Source organism: Phyllobates terribilis, unplaced genomic scaffold (genome assembly GCF_046119375.1).
Source record: "Phyllobates terribilis strain yellow unplaced genomic scaffold, ASM4611937v1 Scaffold_4__5_contigs__length_816908805, whole genome shotgun sequence".
Taxonomy (NCBI): Eukaryota; Metazoa; Chordata; class Amphibia; order Anura; family Dendrobatidae; genus Phyllobates; species Phyllobates terribilis.
The window spans coordinates 282,446,042-282,469,277 of record NW_027362764.1 but is presented as its reverse complement, the minus strand read 5'-3'; the positions used below and the strand labels follow the sequence as shown (position 1 = coordinate 282,469,277).

General features: G+C 41.2%; 1 pseudogene; it reads right to left on the bottom strand.

Annotated features, from left to right (window-relative positions):
- Positions 1-23,236, bottom strand: part of LOC141265332 (cytochrome P450 2C23-like) — a 118,378-nt pseudogene that overhangs the window by 26,738 nt on the left and 68,404 nt on the right.

Sequence of the window (23,236 nt, the reverse complement as noted above, 5' to 3'; positions counted from 1 at the left end):
GTTTTTCCACTTTAATTTTGGGGGTGACTCCAAATCCAGGCCTCCATTGGTTAATAAATTTGATTTCCATTGATGATTTTTGTGTGATTTTGTTGTCAGCACATTCAACTTTGTACAGAACAAAGTATTCAATGAGAATATTTCATTCATTCAGATCTAGGATGTGTTATTTGAGTGTTCCCTTTATTTTTTTGAGCAGTGTATATTAAAATACTTGAAGAGGTCATGTTTACTTACGCTGAAGAGGATATGCCCTTGAAATGGGTGTTTCAACAAGACAATGACCCTAAACACACCAGAAAACAAGCAAAATCTTGGTTCCAGTCCAACAAAATTGAGATTATGGAGTGGCCAGCCCAATCCCCGGACCTTAATCTGATAGAACACTTGTGGGGTGACATCAAAAATGCCATTTCTGAGGCAAAGCCAACAAATGCCAGAGAATTGTGGGATGTAGTCAAAGCATCCTGGGCTGGAATAACAGTTGACAGGTGCCAGAAGTTGGTTGACTCTATGCCACACAGATGTGAAGCCGTTCTAAAAAACTGTGGTTATACGACTAAATATTAGGTTAGTGATTCACAGGGATGCTAAATCCTTAAATAAAAGAGTACATATTGTGAGTTTGTAAAGACAAATGCAGACACTGCTTTTTTAGAACATCCCAAGGTTAATTAATTTTTTTATTATTGTCTGTAAAATAGTTAAAAATGATATACATTTCTCTTCATGTTTTGAATTAGAAAATAGTGTGCAATGTTCCCAATGCATTAACTTACATGAGCCCAGGAGAACAGACGCCGATGTTGCTGGAATGGTGCTGGTGCCGAACGTGAGCAAAAATTGGTATTATTTTACGTGGGGAAATATGATGATTGATGAAGGGATGCCTGAGTAGATGACAACCCCTTTAAGAAATGTGTCTCAGTATCATAAAGTTATGTAAGTAAAGACTATTTGTTTACCCCACTGCTGCCTGTCCCGTCCCTCTCTATATCTCCGTTATGGGGTGTGCCACTATTTGTTTACCCCACTGCTGCCTGTCCTATTCCTCTCTATATCTCTGTTATGGGGTTTGCCACTGATTATTCAGCCTCAAGTAAATAATAATGCTGGCATTACTCCTGCACATTAATTTCCATGTGCCCAGCACTGCATCAGAGTGAAGGCACCAGGCACGGCCATGACTAGACGTAAGGAACCCAATGCATGCCCGATGTATGTGCACTGTGCACTGCATCACAAACAAGATCACTCTACTCTGTTACAATATAACTAAAATGCTGGATATGGCGTTGTTAGTAAGGAAAAGGCTGCCCCGCATGGAGATTTCGCCAGAGGGTAAAAGTCAGGCTTTCTGGAGTATTACAGGAAAATAAGTTTACAGAATAGTTTGTACTGGAAGGGTCTAATGCTGAAAAGTTTAGAGGGGCTGTTTACCCATAGCCTTCAACAAAGACAGTGTCATGATTCCACCACTCATGGTGTCCTAGGGATGCTGTGAATAACAGCTATGTAATTCTAAAGGATTGAAGGCTGGCTGAGCTGTCAGGATTGTGAATAACAGCTTTACCGCTCAATCTGAGGCAGAGGTGTTAATATTGTGATTAACAGCTCAGCCATCCTATCTGGCTGGGTCTGTGGGATCTTCTGCAGTTGTCATCTACTCTGGGTGATTACAGGGCAATTTAGTTTCAATTTTTTTTTTAAATTTTCATCCATCTAAAACTTTGGGCCACAACGCTGTAAAATGCATAAAATGACAAACTCAGTACTGTGGGGATAAAAGTATTTAGTCAACCACCAATTGTGCAATTTCTCCCACTTAAAAAAGATGAGAGAGGCCTGTAATTGACATCATGGGTAGACCTCAACTATGAGAGACAAAATGAGAAAACAAATCCTGAAAATCACATTGTCTGATTTGGAAAGAAATTTTTTTCAAATTTTGGTGGAAAATAAGTATTTGGTAAATTAAAAAGTTCATCTCAATACTTTGTTATATATTCTTTGTTGGCAATGACAGAAGTCAAACGTTACATATTCTTTGTTGGAAATGACAGAGGTCAAACGTTTTCTGTAAGTCTTCACAAGGTTGGCACACACTGTTGCTGGTATGTTGGCCCATTCCTCCATGCAGATCTCCTCTAGAGCAGTGATGTTTTGGGGCAGTCGCTGGGCAACATGGACTTTCAACTCCCTCCAAAGGTTTTCTATAGGGTTTAGATCTGGAGACTGGCTAGGCCACTCCAGGACTTTGAAATGCTTCTTACAAAGCCACTCCTTCGTTGCCCTGGCGGTTTGCTTGGGATCATTGTCATGCTGAAAGACCCAGCCACGCTTCATCTTCAATGCCCTTGCTGATGGAAGGAGGTTTGCACTCAAAATCTCACGATACATGGCCCCATTCATTCTTTCATGTACACAGATCAGTCGTCCTGGTCCCTTGGCAGAGAAACAGCCCCAAAGCATGATGTTGCCACCCCCATGCTTCACAGTAGGTATGGTGTTCTTTGGATGCAACTCAGCATTCTTTCTCCTTCAAACACGCTGAGTTGTGTTTCTACCAAACAGTTCTACTTTGGTTTCATCTGACCATATGACATTCTCCCAATACTCTTCTGGATCATCCAAATGCTCTCTAGTAAACTTCAGACGGGCCCGGACATGTAATGGCTTAAGCAGTGGGATATGTCTGGCACTGCAGGATCTGAGTCACTGGTGGCGTAGTGTGTTACTGATGATAGCCTGTGTAACGTTGGTCCCAGCTCTCTGCAGGTCATTCACTAGGTCCCCCCACGTGGTTCTGGGATTTTTGCTCACCATTCTTGAGATCATTTCGACCACACGGGGTGAGATCTTGTGTGGAGCCCCAGATCGAGGGAGATTATCAGTGGTCTTCCATTTTCAAATTATTGCTCCCACAGTTGATTTCTTCACACCAAACTGCTGGCCTATTGCAGATTCAGTCATCCCAGCCTGGTGCAGGGCTACAATTTTGTTTCTGGTGTCCTTCGACAGCTCTTTGGTCTTCACCATAATGGAGTTTGGAGTGTGAGTGTTTGAGGTTGCGGACAGGTGTCTTTTATACTGATAACAAGTTCAAACAAGGTGCCAGTACTACAGGTAATGAGTGGAGGACAGAGGAAACTCTTAAAGAAGAAGTTACAGTTCTGTGAGAGCCAGAAATCTTGCTTGTTTGTAATTGACCAAATACTTATTTTCCACCAAAATTTGAAAAAAATTCTTTACAAATCAGACAATCTGATTTTCAGGGTTTGTTTTCTCATTTTGTCTCTCATAGTTGAGGTCTACCTATGATGTCAATTACAGGCCTCTCTCATCTTTTTAAGTGGGAGAACTTGCACAATTGGTGGCTGACTAAATACTTTTTTTCCTCATTGTAGGTATTCACTCTCCCTAGTTCCAGCATCGGCTCCCCGTCATTGCTCCAGACCCGGTGTTTTGAATATAGCGGCGACATCATATCAACAGCGTGCATCTCCACTCTAGCCAGTCAATGAAGCTGAGTGCTTGTGCGCAGAGTTTGATGGCACGCTACGCTGAACTCAGTGATTGGATGGCTAGAGGGGTGATATCACGTCAATAGCACATGTCACAGCTCTAGCCACTTGGCAGTGCTTGTGCTCAACGACTAGCTATAGCGGCAACATACACTGTTGGTGTAACACTATAGTCAAAACACTGGAACCGAAGCAGCTCCGGGCAGCCAGTACTGGACCAAGGGAGGCGAATATCTGCTGTTTATTATTTTTGCATGTTACACACTTTAGGACCAAGTTTCCTGAAAATGGACAACCCTCTTAAGGTCAAAAACAGACAGTATTTTTTCACTGCAACATGCCCTAAGTGGTTTAAAAAAATAGTACCTATTTTTTTCTCTTTATTGATTAAAATTAAAATCACACTGAAAATTTGAGGTTTCGTTTTTTGCTCCCTTTCTTCCCAGAGCCATAACTTTTTTATTTTTCCATCAATATAGCCATTTGAGGGCTTGTTTTCTACGGGACGAGTTGTACTTTTGAAAGACACCATTGATTAAACCACATTGTGTATTGGAAAACAGGAAAAAAATTCCAAGTGCGTTGAAAAAAAAGTGCAATTCCACAATTGTTTTTTTTTTTATTTATTTACCATAACTAAATGCTAAAACTGACCTGGTAATATGATTTCCCCGGCCAGTACGAGTACACAGATACCAAACATGTATAATTTTTTTTTTATCTAAGTGGAGAAAAAAATCCAAAATTTTCGAGACCCATAGCGTCTCCATTTTTCGAGATATGGGGCTGGGTGAGAGCTTATTTTTTGAGCTCAGAGCGGACAATTTTATTGATATTATTTTGAGGTAAATATGATGTTTTGATTGCCTGTTATTGCATTTTGTTGCAATGTAGTGGCAGCCAAAACGTAATTCTGGTGTTTCGATTTTTTTCTCGTTACGCTGTTTACCGATCGGATTAATTTACATTTTGATAAATCGGACAGTGATACCAAAAGGTGTATTTTTTTAACGGTTTTAGTTTGTTATTTTGAATGGGGCAAAAGGGGTGTGATTTGAACTTTTTTTTACTTTTTATTGGCTTCAATAGTTTCTTTAGGAGACTTAAAGCTGTGATCGTCTGATCACCTGGGCTACACATAGCAGGGCTTCAACCCTGCTATGTGTAGCATAAATCATTATCTCCTATGAACGCCAGCCACGAGCAAGTGTTCACAGGAAATTTACAATAACAGGCATGGGGGACTTCTGCAGACCCCCTGCTGTCATGACAACCCATCGGCGCCCCACGACCACGACAGGGGCGCCGATGGTAGTGTATTGTGACGAGTTTCTGTCCGGCACGTGTTAAATGCTGCTGTCAGAGATTGACAGCAGCATTTAACTTGTTAACAGCCGCGGGTGGATCTCGAATCTACCAGCGGCTGTTGGAGGCACATAACTGCTGATCAGATCAGTTCTTATATGCAGAAAAAGATGCCGGAGCCCGCATCAAATGGGGGTTAAGGGGTTAAAGTAAGTCTATGTGTACCCCTAGCCATGAACTCCATTCTCTTTTGAGTGTCTAGCATTCACGTTTGTGTTTCACAATCTGTATGCGGACCATGATTTCCGGACCGTCTGCAGGTCTCCTGACCCGCAGCCAGTAGGAAGTTACACGTCTGTACAGTATGCATATTATGAAACAAGGACATATGAATGCAGTCTTACAGCCAAAACCTCCCTTTTTGCAGATGCAGAATTATACAATTACCTATATGTAAGTCTGGGAGATTAATCAACACATAGTTTATCAATTGTAACAAGACCTTTTGGAACAAACAACTTTGTTTATTTCATTCAGCCAAACTTACCTGACTCATTTTTATAAGAAAGCAATCAATATAATCTCTTGGACAATTCTCATCTATTGTTCCCTCATGTGATTTCACTTTTTCCATAACATACTTTCTCAATTTGTTAAAGTTTTTGAAAAGTCTGGTGTGCGGGCCGGGTAGGTGCTTCAACAAGTTTGGAGCTAAATCGAAGATCTATGAAAAAATAAATGTTCTTGATTAGTTTTTATCAATCATGCATACTTTTTTATATATCAGTATACAGTTGTGTTAATAAGTTTATATCCCCCGGATAAAATCTCTACCATTTCTTAGGAAACATAAATTATCATGGAAGAAATAACTGTTATTTTTTTGTGTTCCAGATAAAGTATTCAGCCTCTTAGAACAGCACAATAATTAAACAAACCGTAGAAATTAAAGAAATACTAATATGGGTGTGCTTAAAAGTTTATTTAACCCCTTCAGGACCAGGTCTACTTTAGCCTGAATGTCCACACATTTCTTTCCTTTGGATTGTCACTTTCCAGGAGCCATACATTTTTTTATTTTTTGGCAACATAACTGTATAAAAGGACTGTTTTTTCCAGAATTAGTTGTATTTGTCAGAGACTCATAGTGGCGTTTAACTGGTTAACATCAGCAATCAGAGTATCAGCTGTTCACACATGGGAACCCCCGCAAATATGTACATAAATGTGATATTTCATTAAAAAATTAAATTTTCCGTTTAAATTTTTTTTTTCCTGATATTTATTAGTCCCACAAAGGAACTTGAATATGTAATCCTGTATTTGCATAGATAATTAATACCCTGCACTACTAATGGAGTGAAGAGCAATATGCAGTCTGTCAGTGTTAGTGTTATATTGATAGGCTGCCTATCATGAACAACCTTTTAGGGTTTGATTTATGTCACACTGAAAACCAATGTTAGGCCTTCAATTGTTAAAGCAACCATTAGCTCCTCGTGATCGTGCTGCAAGGAGTCAATGGAGTGACAGAGGTAGCAAGCTCTCTCTCTCGCTGTTAGAACCTTGCTCTTAGGTTTTTTCTATTGCTGGTCACATGACCTTGTTGGCCTATTTAGTCCTGCTCCGCCCTTCTGGCTTTGCTGGACTTCATTGTATTACTACTCTTTAGCTAGCCTGTGCTCAGTATCTAACTCTGTTAGTTTGCTTGGTCTTCGGACCTCTGTGTTCTATATATTTTGTTTGTTTGTCTGTCTGCTACTATTTCTGTTAGGAGGTGTCCATTTTGCTCCCAGTCCCTAGTACTTGTAGGGATTCCTTCCCCACATCTATAGGTCTCCGTACAGACTAGCTGAGGACTTTAGCAGGTCTGATCGCAGGATCAGGTTCCCTGTTACATCGTAGGGATCAAGCTGAGTTCTATCGTAGGGACAGATCTCCTCTCTTTCCTTAGCTCTGGTAGCAGAACATAACACTCGCACCATTTCATGTAGGGGTTGCTATTGACCGTGACAGGGTATTGGTGGATTTCACTTTAAAAGTGTGAAATCCTGCTGACTGATTCTCTTTAAGATATGATTTCTACTCTTGGCGATATGTAGGTACTTTTGTAGCAGGGAGGATGATCCCAGAATAACCACCTCAATCTAAGCTGTAGTTGAATAAAATATTAGTTTATTGGACTGTCAGAATATATAGCTTCAAACAGAAAAATGGCCAGCGTTACAGATCGACATGCATTTTGTTAATGGGTTTAACCCCCTTAGTGACAGAGCCAATTTTGACCTTAATGACCAGGACAAATTTTTGAATTCTGACCAGTGTCACTTCATGTGGTAATAACTTTGGAACGTTTCAACGGATCCCAGTGATTCGGATCCCAGTGATTCTGAGATTGTTTTTTTCGTGACATATTGTAGTTCATGATAGTAGTAAAACTTGTTTGGTACAACTTGTGTTTATTTGTGAAAATATCAGGAATTTGGCGAAAATTTCACAATTTTCAAACTTTTAATTCTTATGCCCTTAAAGGGAACCTGTCACGTCCTAGTTGCTATGTACACTGCCCCCATAGCGTTGTTGTTAGTGATACAATGTGCATCACTAACCAGCTTTTTTCATTAAATCGGTGGTAGTATAATGATTTTATAACCTTATATATACTTTGTCCTACCTGCTCGTATTCAGTCATAGGGGTGTGATTCTCTCATCCAGTCACTGCTGGTGCCGCATTCAGTCACTGCTGGCGCTGCATTCAGTCACTGCTGGTGCCGCCCATGTATTTGAATACTGCTCCCGGTTGCGTCTACATCGGAGGTGATTTTTTGTGCTCCTCACTTTAGCCACTCTGATCTAGATGCTTCACTGCAGAGGAGACTAGATCGGAGTTGCTGGAGTGTGGGCCTCACACAATCCCCTCCGATGTAGACAGTTCAGTACAGTTCAGATCGGAGTTGATTCCAGGATCCTCATACTCACAGCTGTCTAGTCGCCTCTACTGACTTTTTATTGTTTTTCTTATACAATTGTTCATGTTTTTAATGGAGCAAACATCACAAGTCAAAAATGATTTTTACACTGTCATATAATTTATGTATTTTTACACTGTTATATATTTTATGGATTTGGGCGAAATTCTTTTTTTCCTGATTAATGAAACTTACATTTTTATTGTCGCTTTATGTAATATAAAAAATTCCCCTTATCTCTTGATTGTTCAGTTTTTCTAGAATGTGACTCTTCCCATTTATCCACAGTCCTGTTCGCAGCACCGACATTGTGAAGAGTGGGCGGAGCTCTGTGGGGAGAAGCTTAAAAGAGCGCCCCCGACAGTCACCATAATGTACAACACAGAAGTGACAAATTATTACAGGAATGTCTAAGGTCACTGGAGAACACTGCTGTTATAATTTACGCCACTTTTGTGATGTCAATTATGATGATTTTGTCGGCTGCGCGCCGTCACTGGCTGAGACTTGAGGACATATACGAATATTTGAATTCTATAAAAACTGATCAGAGCCATGTGTAATTTTTTATATTACAGAAAGCGATAATAAAAAAACTCACTTTATTAATTAAAAAAAAAATTCACAAAGTGGCCGAGCTTTCTCCCTCTCACCCTTTATTAAAGGGGATATCCGAGACTTTATGAAAAACAAAAAATGTGCCTAAGCACCAACAGGCAGGTAGTTGCTACTTACCTGCCTATTGTGCCCGGCGGCGTTCTTCACCGGCACAGAGCAATCACAGACCGTTCCTGTCGGGGATTCAGCTGCCTCTGCTGACGGGGCAGAGCGTGATGTCCGACTCATTCTGATTGACAGCCTTCTCCCCCAGTTAGACAGTGGGAATCCAGCTGTCAATCAGAATGACGTTGTTAGTCTCACCCTGTCAACACAGTGGAGCAGAAAAGAAGCCTCCGCTTTGTCGACGGGACGTCAGCAGAGGCAGCTGAATGACAGGAACGGATATCCTCTTTAATAAAGGGTGAGAGAGAGAGAAAGCTCGGCCACTTTGTGAATTTTTTTTTTAATTAATAAAGTGAGTTTTTTTATTATCGCTTTCTGTAATATAAAAAATTACACATAGCTCTGATTGTTCAGTTTTGATAGAATTTTCAAATTTTCAAATTTTCCTGTATGTCCACAAGTCTCAGCTAGTGACGGAGTGCAGTCGACAGATATATATATATACTGCTCAAAAAAATAAAGGGAACACTCAAATAACACATCCTAGATCTGTATGAATGAAATATTCTCATTGAATAATTAGTTTTGTACAAAGCTGAATGTGCTGACAACAAAATCACACAAAAATCATCAATGGAAATCAAATTTATTAACCAATGGAGGCCAGGATTTGGAGTCACCCCCAAAATTAAAGTGGAAAAACACACTACAGGCTGATCCAACTTTGATGTAATATCCTTAAAACAAGTCAAAATGAGGCTCAGTATTGTGTGTGGCCTCCACGTGCCTGAATGACCTCCCTACAATGCCTGGGCATGCTCCTGATGAGGTTGCGGATGGTCTCCTGTGGTATCTCCTCCCAGACCGGGACTAAAGCATCCGCAAACTCCTGAACAGTCTGTGGTGCAACGTGACGTTGGTGGATGGAGCGAGACATGATGTCCCAGATGTGCTCAGTCGGATTCAGGTCTGGGGAACGGGCGGGCCAGTCCATAGCTTCAATGCCTTCATCTTGAAGGAACTGCTGACACACTCCAGCCACATGAGGTCTGGCATTGTCCTGCATTAGGAGGAACCCAGTGCCAACCGCACCAGCATATGGTCTCACAAGGGGTCTGAGGATCTCATCTCAGTACCTAATGGCAGTTAGGCTACCTCTGGCGAGCACATGGAGGGCTGTGCAGCCCTCCAAAGAAATGCCACCCCACACCATTACTGACCCACTGCCAAACCGGTCATGCTGAAGGATGTTGCAGGCAGCAGATCGCTTTCCACGGCGTCTCCAGACTCTGTCACGTCTGTCACATGTGCTCAGTGTGAACCTGCTTTCATCTGTGAAGAGCACAGGGTGCGAGTGGCGACGTTGCCAATCCTGGTGTTCTGTGTCAAATGCCAAGCGTCCTGCACGGTGTTGGGCTGTGAGCACAACCCCCATCTGTGGACGTTGGGCCCTCATATCACCCTCATGGAGTCGGTTTCTAACCGTTTCTGCAGACACATGCACATTTGTGGCCTGCTGGAGGTCATTTTGTAGGGCTCTGGCAGTGCTCCTCCTGTTCCTCCTTGCACAAAGGCGGAGGTAGCGGTCCTGCTGCTGGGCTGTTGCCCTCCTACGGCCCCCTCCACGTCTCCTGGTGTACTGGTCTGTCTCCTGGTAGCGCCTCCAGCCTCTGTTGTAGAATCCATCTCATGCTACCACGAGTGTGAAAGCACAACCAACATTCAAAAGTGACCAAAACATCAGCCAGAAAGCATTGGTACTGAGATGTGGTCTGTGGTCCCCACCTGCAGAACCACTCCTTTATTGAGTGTGTCTTGATAATTGCCAATAATTTCAATCTATTGTCTATTCCATTTGCACAACAGCATGTGAAATTGATTGTCAATCAGTGTTGCTTCCTAAGTGGACAGTTTGATTTCACAGAAGTTTGATTTACTTAGAGTTATTATTCTGTTGTTTAAGTGTTCCCTTTATTTTTTTGAGCATATATATATATATATATATATATATATATATATATATATATATACAGTCATATGAAAAAGTTTGGGCACCCCTATTAATCTTAAGCTTAATGTTTTATAAAAATTGGTGTTTTTGCAACAGCTATTTCAGTTTGATATATGTAATAACTGTTGGATACAGTAATATTTCTGCCCTGAAATGAGGTTTATTGTACTAACAGAAAATGTGCAATCTGCATTCAAACAAAATTTGACAGGTGCATAAGTATGGGCACCTCACCAGAAAAGTGACATTAATATTTAGTAGATCCTCCTTTTGCAAAAATAACAGCCTCTAGTTGCTTCCTGTAGCTTTTAATGAGTTCCTGGATCCTGGATGAAGGTATTTTTGACCATTCCTCTTTACAAAACAATTCCAGTTCAGTTAAGTTTGATGGTCGCCGAGCATGGACAGCCTCTTCAAATGATCCCACAGATGTTCAATGATATTCAGGTCTGGGGACTGGGATGGCCATTCCAGAACATTGTAATTGTTCCTCTGCATGAATGCCTGAGTAGATTTGGAGCGGTGTTTTGGATTATTGTCTTGCTGAAAGATCCATCCACTGCGTAACTTCAACTTTATCACTGATTCTTGAACACTATTGCCAAGAATCTGCTGATACTGAGTGGAATCCATGCGTCCCTCAACTTTAACAAGATTCCCAGTGCCGGCATTGACCACACAGCCCCAAAGCATGATGGAACCTCCACCAAATTTTACTGTGGGTAGCAAGTGTTTTTCTTGGAATGCTGTGTTTTTTTGCCACCATGCATAACGCCTTTTTGTATGACCAAACAACTCAATCTTGGTTTCATCAGTTCACAGGACCTTCTTCCAAAAAGAAATAGGCTTCTTCAAATGTGCTTTTGCATACCTCAGCCGACTCTGTTTGTGCGTACTTGCAGAAACGGCTTCTTTCGCATCACTCTCCCATACAGCTTCTCCTTGTGCAAAGTGCGTTGTATAGTTGACCGATGCACAGTGACACCATCTGCAGCAAGTTGATGCTGCAGCTCTCTGGAGGTGGTCTGAGGATTGTCCTTGACTGATCTCACCATTCTTCTTCTCTGCCTTTCTGATGTTTTTCTTGTCCTGACACTTCTGGCCTTAACAAGAACTGTCCCTATGTTCTTCCATTTCCTTACTATGTTCCTCACAGTGGAAACTGACAGGTTAAATCTCTGAGACAGCTTTTTGTATCCTTCCCCTGAACAACTATGTTGAATAATCTTTGTTTTCAGATCATTTGACAGTTGTTTTGAGGAGCCCATGATGCCACTCTTCAGAGGAGATTCAAACAGGAGAACAACTTGCAAGTGGCCACTTTAAGTAGCTTTTCTCATGATTGCATACACCTGGCTATAAAGTTCAAAGCTCAATGAGGTTACAAAACCAAAAAAAGTGCTTTAGTAAGTCAGTAAAAAGTAGGCAGGAGTATTTAAAACAAGAAAATGATAAGGGTGCCCATACTTATGCACCGGTCAAATTTTGTTTGAATGCAGATTGCACATTTTCTGTTAGCACAATAAACCTCATTTCAAGGCAGAAACATTACTGTGTCCAACAGTTATTACATATATCAAACTGAAATAGCTGTTGCAAAAACACCAATTTTTATAAAACATTAAGCTTAAGATTAATAGGGGTGCCCAAACTTTTTCATATGACTGTATATATATATATATATATACACACACTGTATATGTATGTATATACACACGTGGTCAAAATTGTTGGTACCCCATTGTTTAATGAAAGAGAAACCCACAATGGTCACAGAAATAACTTGAATCTGACAAGAGTAATGATCAATTAAAAATCTTTGAAAATGAACAAATGAAAGTCAGACATTGCTTTTCAACCCTGCTTCCACAGAATTTTTAAAAAATTAAACTCATGAAATAGAAGAGGGGTACCAACAATTTTGGCCATGTGTGTATATATATATATATATATATATATATATATATATATATATATATAGCGTAATTACTTTTCAATAAAATGGACCACCTGTATTCTCATTTATTCCGGGGCCTCGTTACATCCCCGCACTGCAGTAACTGCATTCTAGCCACTTCTATAAGGAGCCGTCTAGATTGGAGATGACTATTTGAGGACCTCATTTTAGCCTCCACTGTAGGCGGCTCACTAGTGAAGTGAGTAGAGTGGAGGTGATTTTTTGAGGACCTGGCCATAGCCTCCACTCTAGACGGTTCAGTACCAAGGTGACTAGAATAGAGATGCTGGCGTGAGGTCCTCAAAAAATCAACTTCAAACTAAGATTAGGGGGAGATTTGCGGGGATGGTGGTGACAGTAACAGAGCGGCCGACAAAATCATCATAATTGACATCACAAAAGTGGCGTAAATTATAACAGCAGTGTTCTCCAGTGACCTGAGACATTCCTGTAATAATTTGTCACTTCTGTGTTGTACATTATGGTGACTGTCGGGGGCACTCTTTTACGCCTCTCCCCGCGGAGCTCCGCCCACTCTTCACAATTGAATAAAAAAGCATAATAAAAACAATAAAAAGCCAGTAGAGGCGAATAGACAGCAGTGAGTATGAGGATCCTGGAATCTACTCCGATCTAGTGGTGTCAGTGTTGAACTGTCTACATTGGAGGGGATTTTTTGAGGTCCTCACTTCAACAACTCCGATCTAGTCTCCTCAGTAGTGAAGCATCTAGATCAGAGTGGTTAAAGTGAGGAGCACAAAAAATCACCTCCGATCTAGACGCAACCGGGAGCAGTATTCAAATACATGGGCGGCGCCAGCAGTGACTGAATGTGGTGCTGCCCCTGACTGAATGAGAGAATCACACCCCTATGACTGAATACGATCAGATAGGACAAAGTGTATATAAGGTTATAAAATCATTATACTACCACCGATTTTAATGAAAAAAGCTTGTTAGTGATGCACATTGCATCACTAACAACGCTATGGGGGTAGTGTACATAGCAACTAGGACGTGACAGGTTCCCTTTAAGGGCATAAGAATTAAAAGTTTGAAAATTGTGAAATTTTCGCCAAATTCCTGATATTTTCACAAATAAACACAAGTTGTACCAAACAAGTTTTACTACTATCATGAACTACAATATGTCACGAAAAAAACAATCTCAGAATCACTGGGATCCGAATCACTGGGATCCGTTGAAGCGTTCCAAAGTTATTACCACATGAAGTGACACTGGTCAGAATTCAAAAATTTGTCCTGGTCATTAAGATCAAAATTGGCTCTGTCACTAAGGGGGTTAAACCCATTAATAAAATGCATGCCGGTCTGTAACGCTGGCCATTTTTCTGTTTGAAGCTATATATTCTGACAGTCCAATAAACTAATATTTTATTCAACTACAGCTTAGATTGAGGTGGTTATTCTGGGATCATCCTCCCTGCTACAAAAGTACCTACATATCGCCAAGAGTAGAAATCATATCTTAAAGAGAATCAGTCAGCAGGATTTCACACTTTTAAAGTGAAATCCAACAATACCTTTAAATGACCGGTCTGTTCCTCTGCTATTGAGAAATCAGCATTTGAATTTTTATGCAAATGAGGCTTTAGACCTGATGCATCTGTCATCACTCCAGCTCTATTCCCTGCCTTATCATGATTGACTGATGCCTCCTTTGCCTACAGTCACAAAGCATAGAAGCTGTCAGTCAAACAGGAGGAGGTGGTGCTGGGCAGGGAATAGAGCTGAAGTGACAGAGGCTACAGATCTACAAAAAGTTCTTAAGCCTCATTTACATATCAATTCAAATGCTGATTTCTCAATAACAAAGGAATGAACTGGCCATGAAAAGATATTGCTGGGGTTGTCTGGGTAAGAGCCACATGGGTGTATAAATAGGTTGGTGTGTGAAATCCTGCTGACAGATTCTCTTTAACCACATCCTGTCACTTCACTGCTTTTTCACATTACTGCCTTTTGGATGTGCCTCATTTTATTAGAACATTGCATCACTAACAAAACAATGGGGGCAGTGTACATAGCAACTAGGATGTGAAAGGTTCCCTTTAAACCAGAGAGTTATGTCAAACAAAATAGTTACTAAATAACATTTCCCACATGTCTACTTTACATCAGCACAATGTTTGAAACATCATTTTTTTTGTTAGGAAGTTAGAAGGGTTAAAAGTTGACCAGCGATTTCTCATTTCTCCAACAAAATTGACAAATCTATTTTTTAGACCACATCACATTTGAAGTGACTTTGGGTGGCCTGAATGACAGAAAATACCCCAAAGTGACACCATTCTAAAAATGCACCCCTCAAAATCTTCAAAACCACATTAATGCCAAATTTGTAATTTTCACAATGGATAATAAATGAAAACGGACCCCATAATTTGTTACACAATTTCTCCCGAACGCGATGATACCTCATATGTGGTCAAAAACTTCTGTTTGGGCACATGGCAGGGGTAGGAAAGGAAAGAGTGCTATCTGTCTAGAATAAATTGTGAATGCCATATCACATTTGGAGAGCCCCTAAAAACAGCAGAAACCCCCCCACAAGTGACCCCATTTTGGAAACTAGACCCTTCAAGGAATTCATCTAGGAGTGTATTGAGCATTTTTAATCTACAGGTGATTTTTACAAGAAGGGTAATGGGCGAAATTGGACCCAACAATTTGCTACACAATTTCTCCCAAATGTGGCAGTACCCAATATGTGGATGTACACTACTGTTTGAACATATGTCGGAGATCGAATGGGAAGGAGCGCTGCTTGGCTTTTAGAATGTAGATTCCATTTGAATAGATTGTGAGCTCCATTAGCCGTGCCCCTGAGGTGCCAGAACAGCAAAAAACACCCAGGTGACACCATGTGGAAAACTCCACTGCCTAAGGAATACATCTAGGGGTGTAATGAGTATTTCGAACCCGTAGGTGCCTCACAGAATTTTATAACAATGAGACATGGAAATATGACATTTTTGTAGTAAAAATGTAACTTTTGTATTTGCTGCAAATTTTTCAAATATACAAAGGTTAATAGGTGAAACTGGACCCCATAATTTATTGTGCAATTTCTCCTGAGCGCGATGATGCCCCTTATGTCATCAGAAATTACTCTTAGGCCACATGTCAAGGCTGAGAAGGAAGGAGCGCTATTTAGTGTTTGGAGCACAGATTTTGCTAGAATAGTTTGCGGGTGACATTTTCGGAGACCCACAGGTGCCAGAGCAGAGCAAAACTCTCCCAAAAAACCCACTGTAGAAATTGCACCTCTCGATTAATTAATCTACAGCTGCAGTGACTATTTTGTAACATTCACGCCAGGCTTTATCCTGGAGAACTGCAAATATGCCAGTTTAGTGCCCATACACTGTGCTCACATACGGTGTAGAGCCCTCATACATTGTGCCCAGCTTGTGCTTCTGGCAATACGCACCCCGTAAATTAGGTGCTCTCTCCCCACTACAATAATGCCAAACATGTGGCCGCTTACTGTGGTTTAGGCACAGTGGAGCTCAGAAGGAGGGGGCATTTGGATTTGGGAGAGCAGAATTCACTGGATTTTATTTGAGGGGAAGGAGCCATGTCACTTTTCCAGAGTCTTTGTTCTACCAGTAACGTGGGAATCCCCTATAGTTCCAGTGACAGATGACGGACCTGAGTGGGGGCTGGATTTGTGTAGGATAAATTAAGTTTTTTAGTGGTAACATTTTGGGGTACATATTTTTTTGATCACTTCCAGAATAAGGCTGGGACATACAGCTGACACCCGCGGAATTGCCGGCGCCAGGCGGCACTATTCCCTTATTCCCGATAGCTTTTTTATAATGGCGATGAGGGAATAAGGCTCCTTAATGGCTGCCGTTTTAATGCGTATCGGCGATCGTTAAGGGGTTAAACATTAAAAAAAAAAATTACCAATAGTCTAGGTCTTCGTGACGATTTTGGCTATAACACCTCTCAAGTAACCAATGTTCTTTAGGTTTTCCTGCTACATCGCAGTGCCATACAAGTGAATGGTGTCGCATTGCAACCTCGAGAGTACTGCGACAAGCAAGTCGCAAAATATCTGATGCAGTTGGACGTCTTGCAAATTGCTTGTTGGGATTTCAGTAACCTCAGGGTCGCAATGCGATTGTTGTTGTGTTGCTGTGATGTAGCAGCAATACCTAGAAAACTTTGGTCGCACATAAGCTGTTCCTGCCAAAGTCGCGGTGTATCCATAGCCATAAACATAAACAAATGATGTCAAAAACAAAAATATTGTAAACCTGCTTAAAAAAGAATGCATTTTAATGTTGTGGAATGAATATGATTTCAGAATAGACCTTAACATATATTTGGTAGTAACTTAAGTGTAATAAAATAGGCAAAAGACATCAATGTTAACACTAAAGCAAGCTTAGCTTGGAAAATCATAGATATCAAAATAGGAATGATCATATAGTACGGCATCAACACAGACAAGATCATGGTTTATAGTGTAAATTTATATAGAAGTAATACAAACGCTGTATATGATACGAAAATAAATATGCAAGTATAATAATCACATGACTGTACGGTTAGTGACATTCAGGGAACAAGAGTTACCGTATAAGGGTTAAAGTGTAAGTGTGCAAACAGAGAGCTGTCAAGACACTGATAGGACCACCCACCGGACAAAAAATCCAAGAAAGAGCAGAGGTTCAAATGATGAAAACACAGGTTAAATTGAATCTTATCTGACAAAACTATATATCAATCCACTCCGCTCCCCCTGCTCTATATCATGATGCCTGCAGATTGGACAGCCTTTTCATGGTGTCAGGTTCCCTTTAATGTATATATTACTAACCTGAGCCCATGATGACATCACACTCTGGAAAGTTTCCTTCATAAGAGCAAGCATGTCTAAAAAATCCTTATCTTCATAATCATAACGATCTTCAAAGACAATGGAGCAAACAACATTGGACACACCCAAACTGATTAAGAAGGTGGGATCAAAAAATGTTCCTATGAAGAGTATAAAAATGTGTCAAACAAAATACAACTACTTAAGTGTGGCAAAGAAAATACAGGCAGATAAAGTCAAAATTGTCAAAATAAAGAAAAAGAATTTCTAATACCGCTTCTATTCTCGAACTCCTCTCCTAAACACCTTGCTTCCTCCTGTACACGTGCCTCCAGACTTCTCTTTCCCATTCCAAAATTCCTTAAAGTACTTAAGGTGAACCGCCTCATTTGTCTCCACCTCTCTCCATTAGTGAAGATTAGCCCTGTATCACAAACAAATTGAATACACTCTTTGCACTTAGGAATTTACATTTTTCTGGAGTCTTATAAGCTTACCATGGCCTTTGAAGACCTCTCTGGAATTGCAAGTCTTGGTCGATCACTGAACACTTCACCATTCTCAAGGAAAGCTTCTCTCACCACATCATAACCATTCAGTATCAACACCTTCTTAGGCCCTAAATATGCCATGGAGACTGGGCCATATTTTGATCCAAACTAGAATAAAAATATCACTTTAAGTTAGGACAATTTAATACATTAACAATAATATTAAATTACTGCATGAAATTGTATTATATCACATCTTTAGTAGTAACTAGAGATGAGCGGTGTTCGACTAGAACTGTTCGCCAATCTCAAATTTGAGCTGTTTTGGGAGGTGTTCGAGTCGTTCGACGAACGTGAACGATTTGCAAAAAATTCGGCTGTTCGAGGTAATGTTCGATGACTGTTCGTGCACCAAAAGCGTAACTGGATTTTTTCACATCATGCAGGGATTCTCTGCCACTCACTGTAATGCCACAGCCATGGTGGTTGTGGCATTACAGTGGTTGCTCAAATCGATGGGAACAGTCCTCACAGTGAAACATGAAAAGCCGGCAATTCAGCAGCGGCATACACCGGTACCCGACAATTTAGAACAGAAAGAATAGAGCATCACACATAGATTAGATAGATAGAAACATGTCAGTCACATATATAAGAAGTACAGTGACAGTGTTGGTTACTGTACTTGTCATTTAGTGTTAAAGGATTTATTAAAAAAAATAATAGTGTTTTCATGCACAGTCTCTTTAAAAAAGCCGGCTGGCAATTCAGCATCGGTACCCGACAATTTAGAATAGAAAGAATAGAGTATCACACATAGATTAGATAGATAAAAACATGTCAGTCACATATATAATAAGTACAGGGATAGTGTTGATTACTGTACTTGTCATTTAGTGTTAAAATAAAGGATTTATTTAAAAAAAAATTGACGTGGGGTTCCCCGTAATTTTAGTCTCTACTGGAGGTTAAGCAGATGGCTTGGGCAGATGTTTGAAGCCTGGGAAGGGGGTAATACCCACGGAGCTTCCCAGGCTACTAATATCAGCCCCCAGCTGAATACCTAGCCTTTACTAGCTATTAAAATGGGGGACCCCAAAAGAAATGGTGTGGGGTACCCCCTATTTTAATAGCTAGCAAAGGCTAGGCAGACAGCTGGGGGCTGATATTAATAGCCCAGGAAGGGTGCCATGAATATTGGCCCCCTCCCAGGCTAGAAACACCAGCCGTCAGCCGCCCCAGAAATGGCGCATCCATAGGATGCGCCAATTCTGGCACTTAACCTCGCTCTTCCCACTGCCCTGTAGCGGTGGCAGTGGGGTAATAGGGCTGGGGTTGAAGTCAGCTTATAATGCCAGCTGACATCAAGCCCAGGTTAGTAATGGAGAGGCATCTATAAGACACACCCATTACTAACCCCATAGTCAAAGTTAAAAAAAAACACAAACACCCAGAATAAAGTCCTTTAATTGAAATAAACACACAATTCTTTAATGTTCTAAATTAAACCATACTTATCATCACGCCCATTCCAGCTGAAGCCAACGATCTCCTGCAATAAAAGTAAAATAATAAACCAACCTCATCCTTACCTTTCCATGGTTCCCAGGACGGCTCCAGCTCTGCTACATTCACATGACAGGCTGGATCGCAGCAGAAAGCTGCCATCCAGCTTGCCATGCCGCAGACACTGAGAAGCGCAGGCATGCTTGCGCTCCTCAATGTCTGGCTGTGACGGCATGCAGATGAGCTGAGTTCATGTCCAATGACCTCAGCTCACCTCATGCATGTCACTGACAGCATGGGAGAATTCTCCTGCGCATGTGGTGAGCGTGAGAGAATTCTCCTGCGCTCACCGCAAGCGCAGGAGAATTTTCCCACGCAGGTATTGCAGGACCTCATGTGCAGGTATTGCAGGACCTTAAGTATCCATGGTTCCGACCACTGATATAGTGACAGTTAGTTAGCTAGTTGCTAGTGGTCATAACCATGGATACCTGAGGTCCTGCAATGCCTGCACCTGATGAAAGAGACATAGTGAATCAGAAAAACTATACTACATTTCTAATTGGAGGCATTTACAAATATTATTATTACACCATGTGCTCACTCGGTTGCACATGGAGGTAAACGTGGAACACTGTCTCTTTAAATTTCTTGTTGGTTTATTAAACGGCATAAACCAATATAAAGTTCATAAAAATAAACACAGCCTATCTGACATAACGGCAAAACAAAATAAGAAAATGTCCAGCATAGTCCTTACACCGGCCCCTCAGGGATACCAAAAACACACAGTTCAGTTTAGCACCAAAACACAAGCTCCTCTCTCTGGAGCTGGCCTCCAGATACTGACCAACACCCGAGTTAAAAAGCTGGGTATTTATAGCCCAGACCACATACTGAGGTGGAGTTATAGAGAACAACCTCCTGTCCACTCTATGGTTGTTCTAATAAAACACGCCCTTTTAGCCCCTTTACCCCCGAGGGTGGTTTGCACGTTAAGGACCAGGCCAATTTTTACAATTCTGACCACTGTCATTTTATGAGGTAATTACTCTGGAACGCTTCAACGGATCCCACTGATTCTGAGAATGTTTTTTCGTCACATATTGTACTTCATGATTGTGGTAAAATTTCTTCGATATCACTTGCGTTTATTTGTGAAAAAAATGGAAATTTGGCGAAAATGTAGAAAATTTAGCAATTTTCAAACTTTGAATTTTCATTCCCTTAAATCATAGAGTTATGTCACACAAAATAGTTAATAAATAACATTTCCGACATATCTAGTTTACATCAGCACAATTTTGAAACCAAAACTTTTTTTGTTAGGGAGCTATAAGGGTTAAAAGTTGACCAGCGATTTCTCATTTTTCCAACAAAATTTACAAAACCATTTTTTCTAGGGACCACATCACATTTGAAGTCACTTTGAGGGGTCTTTATGACAGAAAATACCCAAAAGTGACACCATTCTAAAAACTGCACCCCTCGAGGTGCTCAAAACCACATTCAAAAAGTTTATTAACCCTAACGTGCTTCACACCAATTCATTGAATGTGAAAGGAAAAAATGAACATTTTACTTTTTTTCACTAAAATTTTATTTTAGACCCCAATTTTTTATTTTTACAAGGGTACCAGGAGAAATTGGACCCCAAAAGTTGTTGTGCAATTTCTCCTGAGTATGCTGATACCGTATATGTGGGAGAAAGCCATTGTTTGGGCGCACAGCAGGGCTCAGAAGGGATAGGAGCGCCATTTGACGTTTTCAATGCAAAACTCGCTGGAATTCACAGCGGACCCCATGTCGCGTTTAGAGAGCCCTTGATGTGCCTAAACAGTGGAAACCCCCCACAAGTGACCCCATTTTGGAAACTAGACCCCTTAAGGAACTTATTTAGATGTGTGGTGAGCACTTTGAACCCCCAAGTGTTTTGCAAAAGTTTATGACGTAGAGCCAAAATCATTTTTTTTCCACAAAAATAATCTTTTTGCCGCAATATTTTTATTTTCACGAGGGTACCAGGAGAAATTGGACCCCAAAAGTTGTTGTGCAATTTCTCCTGAATACGCTGATACCTCATATGTGGGGGAAATCCATTGTTTGGGCGCATGGCAGGGCCCGGAAGGGAAGGAGCGCCATTTGACGTTTTCAATGCCAAACTCGCTGATATTGACAGTGGAACCCATGTCGCGTTTGGAGAGCCCCTGATGTGACTAAACAGTGGAAACCCCCCACAAGTGACCCCATTTTGGAAACTAGACCCTTTAAGGAACTTATTTAGATGTGAGGTGAACACTTTGAACCCCCAGGTGCCTCACAGAAAATTATAATGTTAACTTGTGAAAATAAAAAAAAACATTTTTTCCACAAAAATGTTAAAAAAAATATTTTCACAAGGGTAACAGGGGAAAGTGGACCTCAAAATCTGTTGTCCAGTTTCTCCTGAGTACGCTGATACCCCATGTATTGGAGAAAACTACTGTTTGGGCGCATGTCAGGGCTCGGAAGGGAAGGAGTGACGATTTGGAACGCAGACTTTGATGGAATTGTCTGTGGGCATCATGTCACTTTCTCAGAGCACCTTATGGGCCTAAACAGTGGAAATGCCCAACAAGTGCCCCCTTTTTGGAAACTAGACCCCCAATGAATTTATCTAGATGTGTGGTGAACACTTTGAACCTCAGGTGCCTCATAGAAAATTATAATGTTAACTTGTGAAAATAAAAAAAAAACATTTTTTCAACAAATATGTTAAAAAAAATATTTTCACAAGGGTAACAGGGGAAAGTGGACCTCAAAATCTGTTGTCCAGTTTCTCCTGAGTACGCTGATACCCCATGTGTTGGAGAAAACTACTGTTTGGGCGCATGTCAGGGTTCGGAAGGGAAGGAGTGACGCTTTGGAATGCAGACTTTGAAGGAATTGTCTGTGGGCGTCATGTCACGTTCTCAGAGCCCCTGATGTGCCTAAACAGTGGAAATGCCCAACAAGTGCCCCCTTTTTGGAAGTGGTAGCTGATTTTTGAATTCTATAATGTAGTGTCATACGTCAGTTGTGTAGTGTTCGTCAGGTTGTCATACGTCAGAAATTAATTTATTAGCGCATGGAAGTATGGTACTTTTTCAAGCAGTCTTTCATGCACAGGCCAGGTTTGTTGGTGTCCTTGCGTATTCCCCTTTTATAACACACTCTGCACCTCTTTTGTGACTTACCTTTTTTTGCGACTTGGGGGATCTGCCCCGGGAAATGCTGGCCTGGTACGATTCTCGGTCCTTCAGTTCCGGAAGTACTGGGGCCCGCTCCGTCACTGCTGCCAAATATCAGGGCCTTAATAACTGTCTCCTGGAAGTGAAGTTACGATGCAGAAGTCTGGCCTGCACATTGTGACAGAAGGAAAGCGTTGTGCATTGCCATCTGTACAAGGTGCACCGCCAACTTCTTATACCATACCTTGGCCTTTCCCAAAGCACTGTACGGCTGGAGGACTTGATCAGAGAGATCAACTCCACCCATGTACTTGTTGTACCCCACTACACAGACTGGTTTGCCGACCTGTGTAGTGGAACCTCGTACAGTGCTGAGGGTGCTGCCATCACCATGTATGGTGGTTCTGAGAAGGACATCCCTCTTGTCCTTGTACTTGACCACCAGCAGGTGGTCGCTACATTGGGCTCTGCTCTCACCCCTTCTGAGCATCTGCCCAATTAGAGTCTTTGGGAGGCCTCTCTGATTTTTGCGGACAGTACTGCAGGCTGCGGTACGTCACGCAGAGAGGAACTTGAAGAGAGGGACACTGGTATAAAAGTTATCCACGTACAGTTGATAACCTTTATCCAGCAGTGGGTGCACCAAGTCCCACACAATTTTCCTACTCACTCCCAGAACAGGGGGA